Source organism: Pteropus alecto, unplaced genomic scaffold, assembly GCF_000325575.1.
Source record: "Pteropus alecto unplaced genomic scaffold, ASM32557v1 scaffold103, whole genome shotgun sequence".
NCBI classification, from domain to species: domain Eukaryota; kingdom Metazoa; phylum Chordata; class Mammalia; order Chiroptera; family Pteropodidae; genus Pteropus; species Pteropus alecto.
The window spans coordinates 10,617,836-10,632,685 of NW_006436288.1; the positions used below are offsets into that span (position 1 = coordinate 10,617,836).

General features: G+C 35.8%; 1 protein-coding gene and 1 pseudogene across 3 annotated transcripts in view; both read right to left on the reverse strand.

Moving 5' to 3' along the window:
• ITPR2 (inositol 1,4,5-trisphosphate receptor type 2) overlaps positions 1–14,850 on the reverse strand; it is a 420,025-nt gene that overhangs the window by 351,443 nt on the left and 53,732 nt on the right. The gene's annotated exons all lie outside the window — the stretch shown is intronic.
• On the reverse strand, positions 2,658–2,776 carry LOC112480358 (annotated as a pseudogene).

The window sequence follows — 14,850 nt, forward strand, 5'->3', positions numbered from 1 at the left end:
ATAACAAATGTAGTATACCGCACAATGGAATATTATTCAGCCATAAAAAGGAATGATTTACCGATTCATGATATGACATGGATAAACCTTAAAAACATTACTCTACAGAAGTCAGTCACAAAAGGCTTATATGTTTACATTTATATGAAATGTCCAGAATAGGTAAATCCACAGGAATAGAAAGTAGATTAGTGGTTGTCAGCAGTAGAAGGAGGAGGGAAATGGGAAGTAAATGCTAATGGGTATACCTTTTTCGGGTGATGAAAAAGTACTGGAATTGGGAAGTGGTGATGGTTGTACAAACTTGTGAATATATTAAAAAACACAGAATTGTACACTTTCAATGGTGAATTTTATAATACGTGAATTATATTGCAATAAAAACTTTAATTTTAAAAAGAGTACACATGATATGTTTTCATTTATATAAAGTTCAAAAACAGACAAAACTAATCTATGGTGATGAGGGTAAAAACAGTGATTAACTTTAGTAGAGGAACTGACGCGGGGGGCAGGGCGTGAGGAAACCTCTCGAGAGCTGGAAATATTTTATATCTTGAACTAGATGGTGGCTATGTGAAGGTATACATGTAAAACTTTATCAAGCTTACACTTGAAACACTTAAGCTTACACTTACTCTTTATTTTATCGAATGTAAGTATTTTAGCACAGTATTTTCTGGGAAAATTTTTTCTCTGAACTCTATAACACTATGGTCATGTAAAAACCCCAGAGAATAGTGTCCAGCACACAATATGTGTTCAGTTAACCCATATAGGTTCTACATTTAAAATACATCTAAAATCTGATTTCTTACCAACTCATTGACCTAATCTAAAACCACCATAATTTGTCACCTGGCTACAGCCATAGCCTGCTAACAAGTCTCCCTCTTTCTGCTTCTGTCCCTCTGACTGTTGATTCTCCAAAGTCAGGTCCTGTCAGCTCTGCTCAAACCCTCCAAAGGCTCTCTGCCTCTGTCACCCCCAATGACCTTCCCAACCTCACCTGTTACTCCCAGGCCACTGCCTAGCCCCACCCCAACCACTCTGTCTGCTTACTGGTCCTGGCACTTATCCAGGACACCCCACTTCAGAGCCTTTAACCTTGATGTACCTCTGCCTTCACCTCTTCCCCAAATTTTCTGTATAATCAACTCTCTCCCCTACTTCAGGCCTTGACCCAAAGATCAGTGAGGCCTTCCCTGCACTATAAAAAAGCAACCTCTTTCCAGCCTGCACTCTTTGTTACCCTACTTTATTTTTCTATATAGTATATCACCACCTGATGAATGCCTGGCACTTAGTAGGTGCTCAGTGAATGTTTCCTGAATGAATGAACACACAGATGAATAAATAAAAGAAATGAATAAATACCAGTTATATTAATTCCTAGCTGCTGAATAAAACCCCACAATCTTTGATACAACCTGAATATTTTATCGTAAGTGTGGAACAGTTTGACCAGAAACAGGAGATCTAAGACACGGTCACAGGAACCTGCAATTTAACTGGATTCTATTTGTGATATGCCCCAAAAATAAAACAAAACCAATGAGGCAAAAGGAAATGTACTCTCTTTTCTTGATTGTCTTGACATCTATATGGCCTTATTTAGAAAGTGGTTACTATGATCTTTTAAAAGGAAAATGTAAGTATGGAGGAAAATACTGTTGCAGGGAAAATGCTATTCATTTATAGATTGTCCGAAGTTTTCTGTTAAGAGTTACCCAAATGATGGTAGATGCAACTTTTTTCGGATACAATGTTTTGCGGAAGTGAGAAATAGTTCCCAGGTAGCAACGTTATAAATGTTCTCAAGGGTCACAGAGGCCTATGCTGCCTACAGATTAGCAGCCGGCATGACCAGAACAAGCAGGCTTTGATGTTATCCAGGAATGACGGACAACAGACCTCCCATGCTCTTCGCCTGCTAGATGAAAACGTGGGAACATAAAGGAGGCCTGGTGCTTCTTTCCTTTTATCCTTGAACAAACACAGACATAAAGCAGATGTGACTTCACTAAATATGAGCTGGTTCAACTGATGAGCAGTTTGGATTGCATTTCTAATGACACATCATGATGTTCCCACTCTGTGCGACTGGATCCAAGCCAAAGACGAAAGCAACCCTCTGCACACTGGCCATAAAAGTTTATTTGAGGTATAAATACTGGAGACTCTAACAACCTGGTAAATGGTACTGGATTATTTTTCGATAGCCCAAACTGCAAAATTGAACTATCTGCTTGTTAGAACAACTGCTACTGAGCTAGGTGACTCACATTGTTTGAAGAAGCACCCTTGAACTCCTTTCCCCAACTATAGCCTCAAGAAAGGAGAAAATTTTGCTGAACAAAATCCTCACTTACGGAAGGTATAGAAGTCCATAGGAGAATCACAATTTACCTAAGAAAACGTTAGGAAATAATTGGTTTTTAAAAGAGAAAGAAAAAATGTGGTCATAATGTTGTTTGGTGGAAAACAATTATCAAAAAGTTTTAAGTAGTTCTGCCTAACCTCTACAAAGAGAATTATATCAATGTGGTTTCTTTATTTTTTTATTTATTTATTTTTTTAGGCGAGGCAACCCTTGGTTGACCTCACAGATTACAAAGACCTTGTCAGTTTACAATCCCTTATTTTTTTATTTTTTATGCCTACAATACCTGGTGTTCCTAAGTGGTCTCCCATCCAAGTTCTAACCACGCCTGACCCTGCTTAGCTTGCGAGATCAGACAGGATCGGGCTTGTTCAGGGTAGCATGGCTGTAGACACCAATGTGGTTTCTTACACTCAAATTTTAGTTCCATTACTGAGAACAGAGACTGGCATAGTATATATTCAATATATGTCAATGTAATTGAAATTTAATTCTAAAACGTGAATCTCATTCTTCCAAGAAGCCCTTTCTGACTATATCAGCTCACAAGAAACTCCCTTTTCAGACCCCTACAATTCTTACTCTCCAACAATGAACTAAACTGTTTTTGTTGTTCTTTAATTATTGTATGCATAGATGCTTATCTTTCCAACTTATCTCCCAACTCCCTCAAATTCAGAGACTGAGAATTAAATTTCTTTTAAATAAGCCAACAGTACCTAACCAGGGGGGACACAGAGTGGGATTATATATGAAACATCTCACCCTATTCACCCCCATAAGCATAAACAACTTAAAATGTAATATTCCTACAAAACACACACACGTTCTTCTATGATCTTCATGAGTTGCTTCTTTGAAAACCCAATAAAATATGCATGCAAATAGAAAGAACCTGGAGAATGAGCCCATTCTACTTTGCCCCCTGTCCCACATTCGCTGAGCTTAGAGAAGACAGGGCCAGTGTTTTCTGTGGTATTCAGGAAGCGCTGGACGTGAATTTGAATAGAAAATGAGCAGAAACAACCTGACAATTTGCCACTCTAAAACATGTAAGCTTCTTTCCTCAGCTGCTGCTTGGTGCTACTTAGTGTAGCATGCCTCCTTGAAGATCTGGTCTGGTGACTCAAAATCTTTTTCGAAGGCATCTGTGAGAGATTTCACCCAGAGACTCTTACCACCCCTGGTTTGCTGAGAGCATCACCAACTTCATCTTCTTTCTTACTAAAGCAAATGTGGGCCATTTAGGGGTAATTTATATAGTACTCACCAATAAGATCTGCTTGAAGAAAAGTAGAGATTTTTCAAGGTAATTCAACAAAACTGGGTTTTTCGAAACTGCATTGTTATATATACCTGCCTTTCTTTCCAAAGATCTCACGTGTTCTCTTATCAGTTGTGTGTGCGTGTGTACATGTATTTGCTATTTTATTTTCTTAATTAATTGAGTCTAATTCTCTTAATAGCTTACATAAGAATGACTACAAAAGTTGGGAAAACATACTTCCCTTTCAAATCCACGAAAATACTTTTTCTTGCTAAATAGCCAAATAATTCAAAACTGAGCCATTGCTTAGGTCAGGGTTAAACTGTCTGAAGAGGTAATCAATCTTCTAAAGTTTCTCTATGTGAGTTAAGCACCTACTCCTGTTTCAAAGGCCATATTGTTTTATCTGGACTTTCAGTTAGTACATAAAAATATACGTGTTTAAAATTTCAAAGAAAAATAATTCATAAAATTTGCCCTTATTTACTCACTCATTCATTCATTCATTCATTCATTCTTTTTGTTCTCGGTTCTACAATTAACTCTGTTCCCATCACAGAGCTCTCAAAATACCTATAATCACTTAAACCTTTGTCTTCACTTAATTGTTAATATTGCTACCTTGAAATTCTTGCTTCCTCATTGATTCCATTATTTATTTTTGAGAGCAGCCATTTCCAGCAGGTGTGTATTACAAGGAACCATATAAAATTGCCACTTTGGCAGATTTAAGAAATCAAATATTGGTAATTTTATATAGTTCACACTTTATGTTTAAAAACATCTTCAACTCTCTTCTTCATGCTACTCATTCAAATATTATAAAGTTTTCTCTAATCAGTTTCCATAAGGTTTTTCTGCTATTTCTCTTGTTCTATTTTTACAGTCGCCATTCCCCATTTAAATAAACTTCACTGAGGCTCATCACTCATCATTTCTCGGCAGGACAACTGCTACTGAGTCCTTGCCTGACTCTACATCACTCCTACTCCCCTTCTAATCCAGTCTCAAGACCAGTGGATCCATTTCTGCCAACACCACTTGGAAGAAATGTATCTTTCTATCCAAAATTCTTCTGTGTCAAATGCAAATTTATTTAGCTATTCTTGAATGTCTACCAGCAAGTCTCCTAACTTATGTCATTAATTCATTAACCTTTTTCATTATTCTTGAGCAGATTCTCCGTTCTAGACAAGAAAATTCTCTGCCCCAATTGTTTCCTGCCTAAGAGATTTATTATGTGTGTTATTCTATCATCTGAATAATTCAGTCTATTGAATTGAAAAATAATTCAATATTGATATGTTCCACTACATTCACCACCTGCTCTTGATTCTGTGAGAAGAAATAAGACCCTTGTTTTCACGTATGGTGCCAGAATTGTAACATTTCAGGTCTAAGGATAACAACCAAATATTATGTTCATTTTAGATCTATGAATCTATAGATCTCAGGTAATGCAAAAGTTAAATTTTCCATTAGTTTCTTATGTTATCAATTTCCATAAATGTCATAAAAGTAGGAATAAACACCAAAAAACTCATTTCCTTTATTATGATGTATGTCCTCTATAACACCCAGAATCAATTAATAATTTTAAATACTAATCATTTGAAAGTAAACAAGGTATGTATGATTTACTAATCACATAGTTTGTTTTTTTTTCCTGGCACTGTTAGAATAACCTTCACAACTGCCAATTAATATTTGCTAAGTGTCCAACAGGGGTAAAGTATGGAGCCAGGATTAAAAAAACTCACAAGATAAAGAGCAACAGTCTTGAGTATTTCATAAGGAGAACAAAAAAACTATCCTGGTCCTTCTAGAGAGTCAACTGGAGAACAAGAAGACCTATTTTGAAATACTATTATGAACTTTAGTGTAATTTTATGTAATAGTAGTACATTTCATTCCAAATAAAAAAAAAATTTTCTCAGTTATTCACCATGATGTTGAGCTTCAGGTCACAGATTTAGATTTCCAAGTTCAATAACCAATAAATTCTTGATTTTCATGTTTGCAATCTGGGTAGACAGTTACCATGGTTTATAGACTCCAACTGCCCAGCCTTTCCATAAAGTAACATATTGTTCTATGTATTTATAGTTACCTCTTACAATAGACATCTCTCTGAGTGCATGCCACACTCAACACTCTCCATGTCATTTCCCTATGAACAGTAAGTCTTTAGACCTCTCTCTTCTGTTAACAGCTAGGATAAATTAGAGATTAACACATCATCTGAAAATAGCCATCCCTAGGCTGTGCAGTGACAAGGAGGTGGCCTTCATGTAAAAAGTCTGCCCCAACGGAGATCCTTTATAGTTGATGGTGACTGCTTAATAGGGTGACCATGTCCTTTATTTCCAAACCAAGACATCTTTAAATATTAAAAGAACCACTGTAATTACACTAGGACAACAGTCAAAAGCCAGTATTGTTCCAAGCAAAATGGGACACACAGTTATAATCAATTAGCCTAAAGAGCCTAAACAGATCCTCTCTCTGCACATGAGACTCAGGAAGAAAGCCAGTAAGAACACAGAATGAAAGCAGTAAAATATCCTAAGACAGAAGAAAAGGTAGTAGGCATCATGAGTGAACAAAGAGGTGAGATAAAACAGGGAATCAAGAGAAACTCCTCCTTGGCATTAGGAAAAGTAGCTAATGTTCTAGACACTGTGCTAACAACTTTAGATATCTCGTTGCACTTAATCTCCAAGTCAATTTATGAGATGGCTGCAATTACCGCACGCGCGCGCACACACACACACACACACACACACACACATTTTACAAATAATTTATATGAAGATATCTGCCCGAGATCATGCAGCCCATTAACACTACCCAGGCAATGAAAACAGCTGAGTCATCATAATGGCAAAAAAATAATAATAATAATAATGAAAACAGCTGAGTCATCATAATGGCAAAAAAACAAACGAACAAACAGGGCAATTGGTTTCAAAAAAGGTGTGCACATTCCACGGGAGTGTCCAGTGTAGCAGGGTGTGGAAGAACATGCTAAAAACTAAATTTATATTTAATCTTAGCTTCTATTTATAAATTTGTGTATATATTCAATAATGTATACAATTCAGTATTATAGTAATACATATGTATAATTTACAAGTAAATGTATATCTATTATGCTTACTTTTTTTCTGATGGGGCATATGTTCAAAAAAGTTGAAAGAGCACTGCTCTAGAGTTCAGAGCAATGAATGCCCATTTTGGAGGAGACAGATCTTACTGACATTGTGGGATCACCAGGACTAATCTCAAATTACTAGAGCCAGTATATAGCCAAGAGGTGGTAGTGATCAAGGCTGATTCATGTCCTCCCTCATTCCTTATACATTCCAACAATACACTTCTATCAACTCAAATCAACTGTGCTTGAAATGTCAAAAGTATCATCTTATCCTAGAAGTTTTTAAAGGTCCTTACCCAACACTATAGAACAACATGATTTTAAACCCAGACATAAAAATACTTTACCACAAGCATAATCTCACAGAATTATGGAGCCATGCATCCATGTCTTATTAAATTAATTAAACAAAGGGACCATTAGATTGGATGGTTCTAATGGTTGACCTACCTAAGGAAAACAAACCTAAGCCAGAGTTAATGAACTGGAATCTGAGAAAATGAAACTGAAGAACAACCAATCATAAACAGCAAACTAAGCTTTCCCACATAAAGCAACCGCTAATCTACAACCAATCAAATAATTGCTTTGCTTTGCTTCAGTGTCTTCTCCACAAAAACCTTGCTGCTAGCTTCTGCCACTGGAACACTCCTAACCACTTTCCGTTTGGTGCCGCCCAATTAGAATTGCTGTTTCCTCTTCAAAATTTTAATGTGCCTCACTCTACCTTTCAATAGTCTTGAAAGGTAAAAATGCATATGTAGGATTAATAATTAAGTTTCATGAGTAAACAATCTTTTTTAAAAAAGTCTTTTAAATATTTTATTTTAGACATTTTAAAAACTCATCTCAATTTCAACATCCCTCTTTATGAGTAATAAAGTTCTTTTTGTCTGTGCTAAGTCAGAATGCTTAAGCCTGTCTCTCCTATTGCATCCTCAGTTGAGATACTTACAATGGGGTTACATCCAAATAAACCCATCCTAAACTAAAAATACTATAATTTGAAAATGTATTTAATACTACACTATAAAGTATTGGCTGTTTACTCTCATGACCGCATGGCCGACTGGGTGCTGGGGCCCCCTGGTGCTGCTCGTCATCACGAGAGAGAGTTGTACCACAAATCACCAGCCCAGGAAAAGAAACAAACTCGGCAACTATCACTAGTTACTTGCACATATATATTACATTTTGGCATGAAAAACATTTATTTAACTCAACTTATTCTTTCTCTGACAATCTGATCCAAATTCATCTCTGTTTGAGTTTATTTGGACTCTCAGGAAGGACCCCATGTTGTGATCATTCTTTAGGCAGAGTCCTTAGGAAAATACCCCTTTGGGGTGTGGAAGATGGAAAAGTAAGGGAAGTAGGTGGCAGCTATGACTCTCCTACTTACCTGAAAATTTGTAGAAATTCAAAGACAGTTCTAGAAGTGTTCAGAATAATTGCTTATGTATTAATTAAAATTCCAAAGGACAATAACAGTCATTACCATTTGATTCTGAAGAAAAATGCTCAAATCAACAGTCTAGAGTGAGCACCTCTCCTCCTGCCTCCTCCTCCCTCCACATGGTTCTGTCTTCCATCTCTGCCTTAGATCACAGAGAGCCAGTCTCTTCATCTCCTCTTCCCACTTTTCTCACTTTCCACCATCCACCCACCCCCACTTCTAATTTTCTTTCTTCATTAACCTAACATAGTATATAAAAGTATATTTTAAGTAGCCATTTAACATAAATTATGTCTCCTTTTCTCATTTTTAAAAGATTAGACGAACATGAAAATTTAGCAATAACCAAACACTACTTAGTATATAATAGATGTTTGTTAATGTTAGTTCCTTTCCCCACTTATGCATTTGTTGTTTGTTTTGCAGTACAATTGATTAATTTTGTCAAGATCAATGGCCCTTAATGAGGGGGGAAAAATTCGCATTTTAACACTAGCTTTTCTCCATAACATAGTCTTTCTAGCCATAATTGCTCTGAAAAACTCCAACTTTGTAATGTTTATGTTAAAAGACACGATCTCAGTGTATAAAATCCTTTATTAGAAAAAAGGGTGGTCTGGACCCTAGATTAGTAGTTACCAGAAGGAAGCAGAAGAAAAGACGGGTAAAGGAGGTCAAATATTTGGTGACAGAAGATTGGACTTTGGGTGGTGAACACACAATACAATATCATATGATGTATTATTGAATTGTACACTTGAAGACTATTTGATTTTATTAACCAATGTCACTCTACTAATTTTAATTAATAAATAAATAAAAAGAAAAGAAAAGAGGATGCCCAAGCCTTCACAGATCAGACACTTAAGGAAAAGCTCCAGGTATAACATGATACTGATCCAGTAGCCAGACTATCCTGCCAACTTTCAATTTCCACTATGGTTGCTTCACATGCTGCAACCTACATGCTCACCTATGGTTGGTTCCTCCTTTTGAACTGGCATATGAATGAGAAGATGGACTTTCTATATTATTCTCAGTTCAAATTTAATTAGCCAAAATTTTATTTTAAATTTTCTTATTAAGTGCCGAAGAAATTATCAAAGGAAATATTTACAAAACCTGTGTTTTTTCCAACAAAAGTTTATTCATCGTCTATGGACCACATCCATCCCTTCACATAGTCTCCTCCATGACTGAGGTCAAGAGGCCAAACTTAAACTCTGGACACAGCGGGATATTTGCATCCTGAGGGCAGAAACAGTATCTGTGTTGTTTAAAATAAAATGTCTAGTGACATTTACTATCAAAGTATATATACATATATCAAATCATCATGCTATATATGTTAAATATATACAATTTCTTTTTTTCCATAAAGCTGGGAAAAATAAAAAATTTGTAAAGTACCTAAAAGATAAAAAGTGGTCAATAAGTACTTTAGAAAGAAATAAATGAAGACATAACTTCTCACCTTTCAAAAGAAACACCCCTCCCAAGAAGTAGGTGATGAGCCATAACCATTACAGAAACGAACAGAAATAATTTCCTTCTCTTGGTGACAAGACAGTTATTCTTTCAAAATTCTCTTACAGGAGAATTGTGTTGCATTTGAAAACATATTCAAATGAGTAGTTTTTTTACCTTTGTCCATGTAAATCCAAACCGCAGTAGCAAATCTAGTATGACCTAAAATACATTATTCATTTCACCACAGCGTAGCTCTTTTGCAAAAGAACAGAAAGAGTAGATTGTAAATGTCTGCCTTCCCTTAACAGCTGTTATTTACATTGTGAGGTGTCATTCAGTTATAAATTATATCTTACCTAAGGAAATTACGCTAACTTTGCAAACACCAAGCAAATCCAGAATTAAATACAAAAATTACTAATTACTATAAGCTGGCACATTACTATACACATTAAATACAAAATTACTAATACTATAAGCTGGCACACGCAAAGTACCTAATGAAAGGTGAGAAAGATTTCTTCAAAAACTAAAGAGTAATTAGAGGTGGCGGAGCAGGACTAAAGGACAGTGCAATAAGACACTGAAATAGCTGCTTTTGGAAGCCCAGGAAAAAGGTATGTGACCTCCACATTGTTTTTCTAGAGCTGCCAGTGATTAGTGTTAACTCTTCCATTATACTTGAGCAAAATCTGAAGTAAAGAAAGTCCCAGCAATATGGAGGTCACCAGAATTAAATGATTGCATTGGAATAATAAAGATGAAATTAAAAACAACAGCATTTCAAGAAAGAAAGGAAGGAAATAAAGAAATTTTAATTATATCTTAACATTCATATATCTGATTCCTAATAATCTAGGGAATGGTGGTTAGGAAAAAACAACTCTCAGTGATTCCACTTTGTGTCAGTAGCTGTGCTAATTAGTTTACACAAATTATTTTATTTAATTTCAAATAACCCCCAAGATGTCTATATCACCATCATTTACAGTGTATACACAGAGACAGAGTGGGATTAACTAACTTTTCAAAGTTACATCCTATTAAGTGGCTGAGCCAGGGTCTATTGTGCAAAAAGATAACAATTTTTGGTATCCATTTACCATACCCCACCTTCAACTTGTCCTAAGTGAAAAAGTGAAAAAGAGAAGGGCTATCCAACTTTAAGACTTATTATAAAGCTACAGTTATAGAGACAGTGTGGTATCGGTAAAAGAACATAAAAATAGATCAATGGAACAGAATAGAGAGTCTAGAAATAGACCCAAATAATTATTGTCAACTGTTCTTGGACAAAGGAGCAAAGGCAACACAATGGAGAAAAGATGGTCTTTTCATTCAACAAGCAGTGCTGAAACAACTAGACATCCACATGTTAAAAAACAAATCTAGACATAGACCTTAAACCCCACAAAAATTAACTCAAAATGGATCACAGACCTAGATGTAAAATGTAAAACTAAACCTCCTAGAAAACAATATAAGAGAAAATTTAGATGACCTTGGGTATGGCAATGACTTTTTCAATACAACACCAAAGGTACAAGCCATGAAAGAAAGAATTTAAAAAGTTGAATTTCATGAAAATTAAAAACTTCTACTCTGCAAAAGACACTGTCGTGAAAATCAGAAGACAAGCTACACACCAAGAGAAAATATTTGCAAAATATGTATCTGATAAAGGACTGTTATCCAAAATAAACAAATAACTCTTAAAACTCATTAAGAAAACAAGCAACTCAATTAAAAACCAGGCAAAAAATATAAACAGTCACCTCAACAAAGAAGATACACGATGGCATATAACCATATAACAAGATGCTCAACATCCTATGTCATTAGGAAATTGCAAATTAAAACAAGATACAACTAAATACCTGTGAGAATGCCCAAAATCTAAAACACTAACATCAAATGCTGGCAAGGATGTTGAGCATCAGGAATTCTCAATCACTGATGGTGAGAATGCCAAAAAAAAAAAAAAGTACATCTTTCAAAAGACTATTTGGTGGTTTCTTACAAAACTAAAAAATATCTTAACATCTAGTGCAGAAATCACACAACTCAAATGAGTTGAAAATTTATGCCCACCAAAAACCTGAACACTGATATCTCTAGCAGCTTTATGAATAATTGCCAAAATTCAGAAGTAAGCAAGATGACTAGGCAGAGCACAGAGAATTTTTAGGGTAATGAAACTAGTATTATCAGGCCAAGATCTAGATCTGTCGTCAGATAGACAGTAAGGAAGCTTTAACTGACATAAATTAGAACACTTCTTTGTGTATGTGAAACTTAAGCAATACCCTAAAATTTTGTATGAAAACCCAACAAAATAGCCACTATTTTCCATGGGATATACAACAGAACTACTAAATATACTTTTATTTGCCTTGAATCTTGCCCACTCTATATTGACTCGACAGCCTATGTTAAATTAGTAATACATTTTATGAACTAATTCATTGTTGAGCTTGAGTGTTCATGAGGAGGTAGAAATAGAACTTTATTATTTAACGTTTACGATAAGAATTCTTTGCTTGCTGACTATTTTATACTTTCCTTCCTGAGCCAAAGCTTTGTAAAACATGTTTGGTTCACCTGACAGCTCTCCAGAAAGTCTGAGCCAATTTGCAGTTTCTTCTTCGGTGTGAGAGTGCCTATTTCCTCAGAGCTTCCCTTAAAGCTTATGATCTTTACATATTTTGGCTGATTGGACAGACATAATAGTACACAAAGTTGTTTTAACTTACAATTATTTGAGAGTTTTAATGTTTTATCACATGTTGGCTACATACCTTTTGTTTTTTTAAATGGCTTTACTAATACATAAGTTACATACCATTAAGTTCAGCCTTTTAAAGTGTACAATTCAAGGGCTTTCAATATATTCTAGAGTTGTGCAAATATCCACATAAACTAATTTTAGAATATTTCATCACCTCAGAAAGAAACCTTGTACTCACCATTCCCTTCATCCTACTCTTCCCCCAGCTCTGGGAAATCACTAATCCACTTTGGGTCTCTATGTATTTGCCTATTGTGGATGTTTCACGTAAATGGAATCATACACTGTATGATTTTGTAACTGGCTTCTTTCACTTAGCATAATGTTTTCAAGGCTCATCCAAGTTGTAGCATGTATCAGTACTTCATTATTTTTTATAGTTAAATAATGTTCCATTATAGCAATTATATCATGTTGTGTTTATCCAGTACTCCTGCTATAGGCCTAGGTTTTATCATTTTCCAAATGGCAAAGGGAAGACAAAACTACAGATCTACCAGTCATTCCTTCTTTACCTTCTTGTTCTGCTACAAGCTTTCTTGTTCTTTCCACGATATCCATGCATCAGCCAGGCCTCCTTCCGGGCCTGGAGTTCGTTAAAGAGCTTCACATGGAGCACTAGGTACTGCAGTACGAATTAAAGCGACTTCTTGAATTCATGTCTTCCTCTGGAAAGGGTAACCAACATTTGGCTGCCAGTGCTTCCTCCTCTGCCTGGAATTCACACCTGCCTGTGCTACCTCTAGACATTAAGGCCAGCTTCACACAGGCAGCAAAGACAGAAAAATTCTGAGCTTGGGACAGAAAACAATCTCAATATGAAATGACTCAAATTTTTTTCTAGTGGCTTTTTAAAAGTGTGTGTATATGTGTGTGTGTGCGTGTGTGTGTGTGTGTGTGTGTGTGTGTGTAAAAATCCTGGAGTCTTTTTCTGAACATAAAACTGAGATATCATCACTGACAAAAATTATTAGAAAATCTAAGAGTATAAACAAAAAAAGTCCTATCTCTTTTCATGTACCAAGGTTAACCATGGTTATAGGTTTGGTGTATATCCTTAGAGAAACAGACAGATATAGTTGCCAAAATATACACTTATATTTTAGACAACTGGAAATGTATTATATATAGTTTCACATAAAATTTTTTTCCACCACATTTTCTAATGTCATTAAATATTGCTTGAAAACATTAAATTTCCACTTAGGACCCATCGTGATATACAAATCTTTTTCCTCCCTTCGCATATTTAAGTTTCCTCCATTATAAGTAGGACTGTGATAAACATCACATCTCATGTGTCTCAAATTTTTATTTGGTTCTACAATCTTTATACTTATCAATTCGATCATTTGCAAACATTTGTCAAAGGCCTACCCTACTATAGGCACAGTGCTAGAGATTCAATGTTGATCCTTAAAAACCTCTCAGAAAATAACTCTTCTGTTCCCTCATTTTGTCCTGCCTCCTTGGCATACCTGCTTGCTTATGTTCTTCCAGTTACTTTCCCCAACTACTGTTCTTGCCTATTCCTTGCCTATCCATTACTTTTCACACATGCCTTTTCCCATAGCTCAGTTAAGCTTATTCCTAACCCTTGCTACCTGACTGACCCTCTAGCAAGCATTTCTCAAACTATTTGGTCTCAGGATCACTTTATACTCTTAAAAATTATTGAGGATCCCAAAAAGATTTTGTTCTGTGGGCTGTTTCTCTCTCTATTTACCGAATGACAAATTAAAATTAGAAACATGAAACAATAGAACACAAGCACAAATTTCATTAGCCAAAAGAGAGAGGACACCATCTCAGTTCATATAGCCTCTGGAAAACTCCACTGCACACTCAAGAAAGATTGAAAGTGGAAAAGGAAAGTAATGTCTCAGTATCATTATGAAAACAGCTGGATCTTGCAGATCCTCCCAAAAAGATCTTGAGGACCCCAAGCTAGAGAACCACATCTAGGCCTTTGTCCTATGATTTCCTGTGTCACCTAATTCTCACTTTGCATTCACCATCTCTCATGGCCTGTGTCAACCACGGCAGGGGAGTGGGGAGCTGCGGTGTCATCAGCTTGCTTGGTTGCTATACATCATGATGGCATGGCTCCTTATTGCCTTTGCTTTCTCTGCAAAAAAAGATCAGTATCCAAGTCCCACAGGTTTTATTCAACTAAGTCAGTGTTCCTAGGCTATTTATGTTCTAGGATATTTAAGTGATGAAACATAGAAATCCAGCCTGTTTAATAAATTTTAATAGGAGGGCAGAATAACCGAAGAAGCCTCTAGAACAGTGCTACCCATCTCTTGTATTAAAGTGAAAGTTAAGA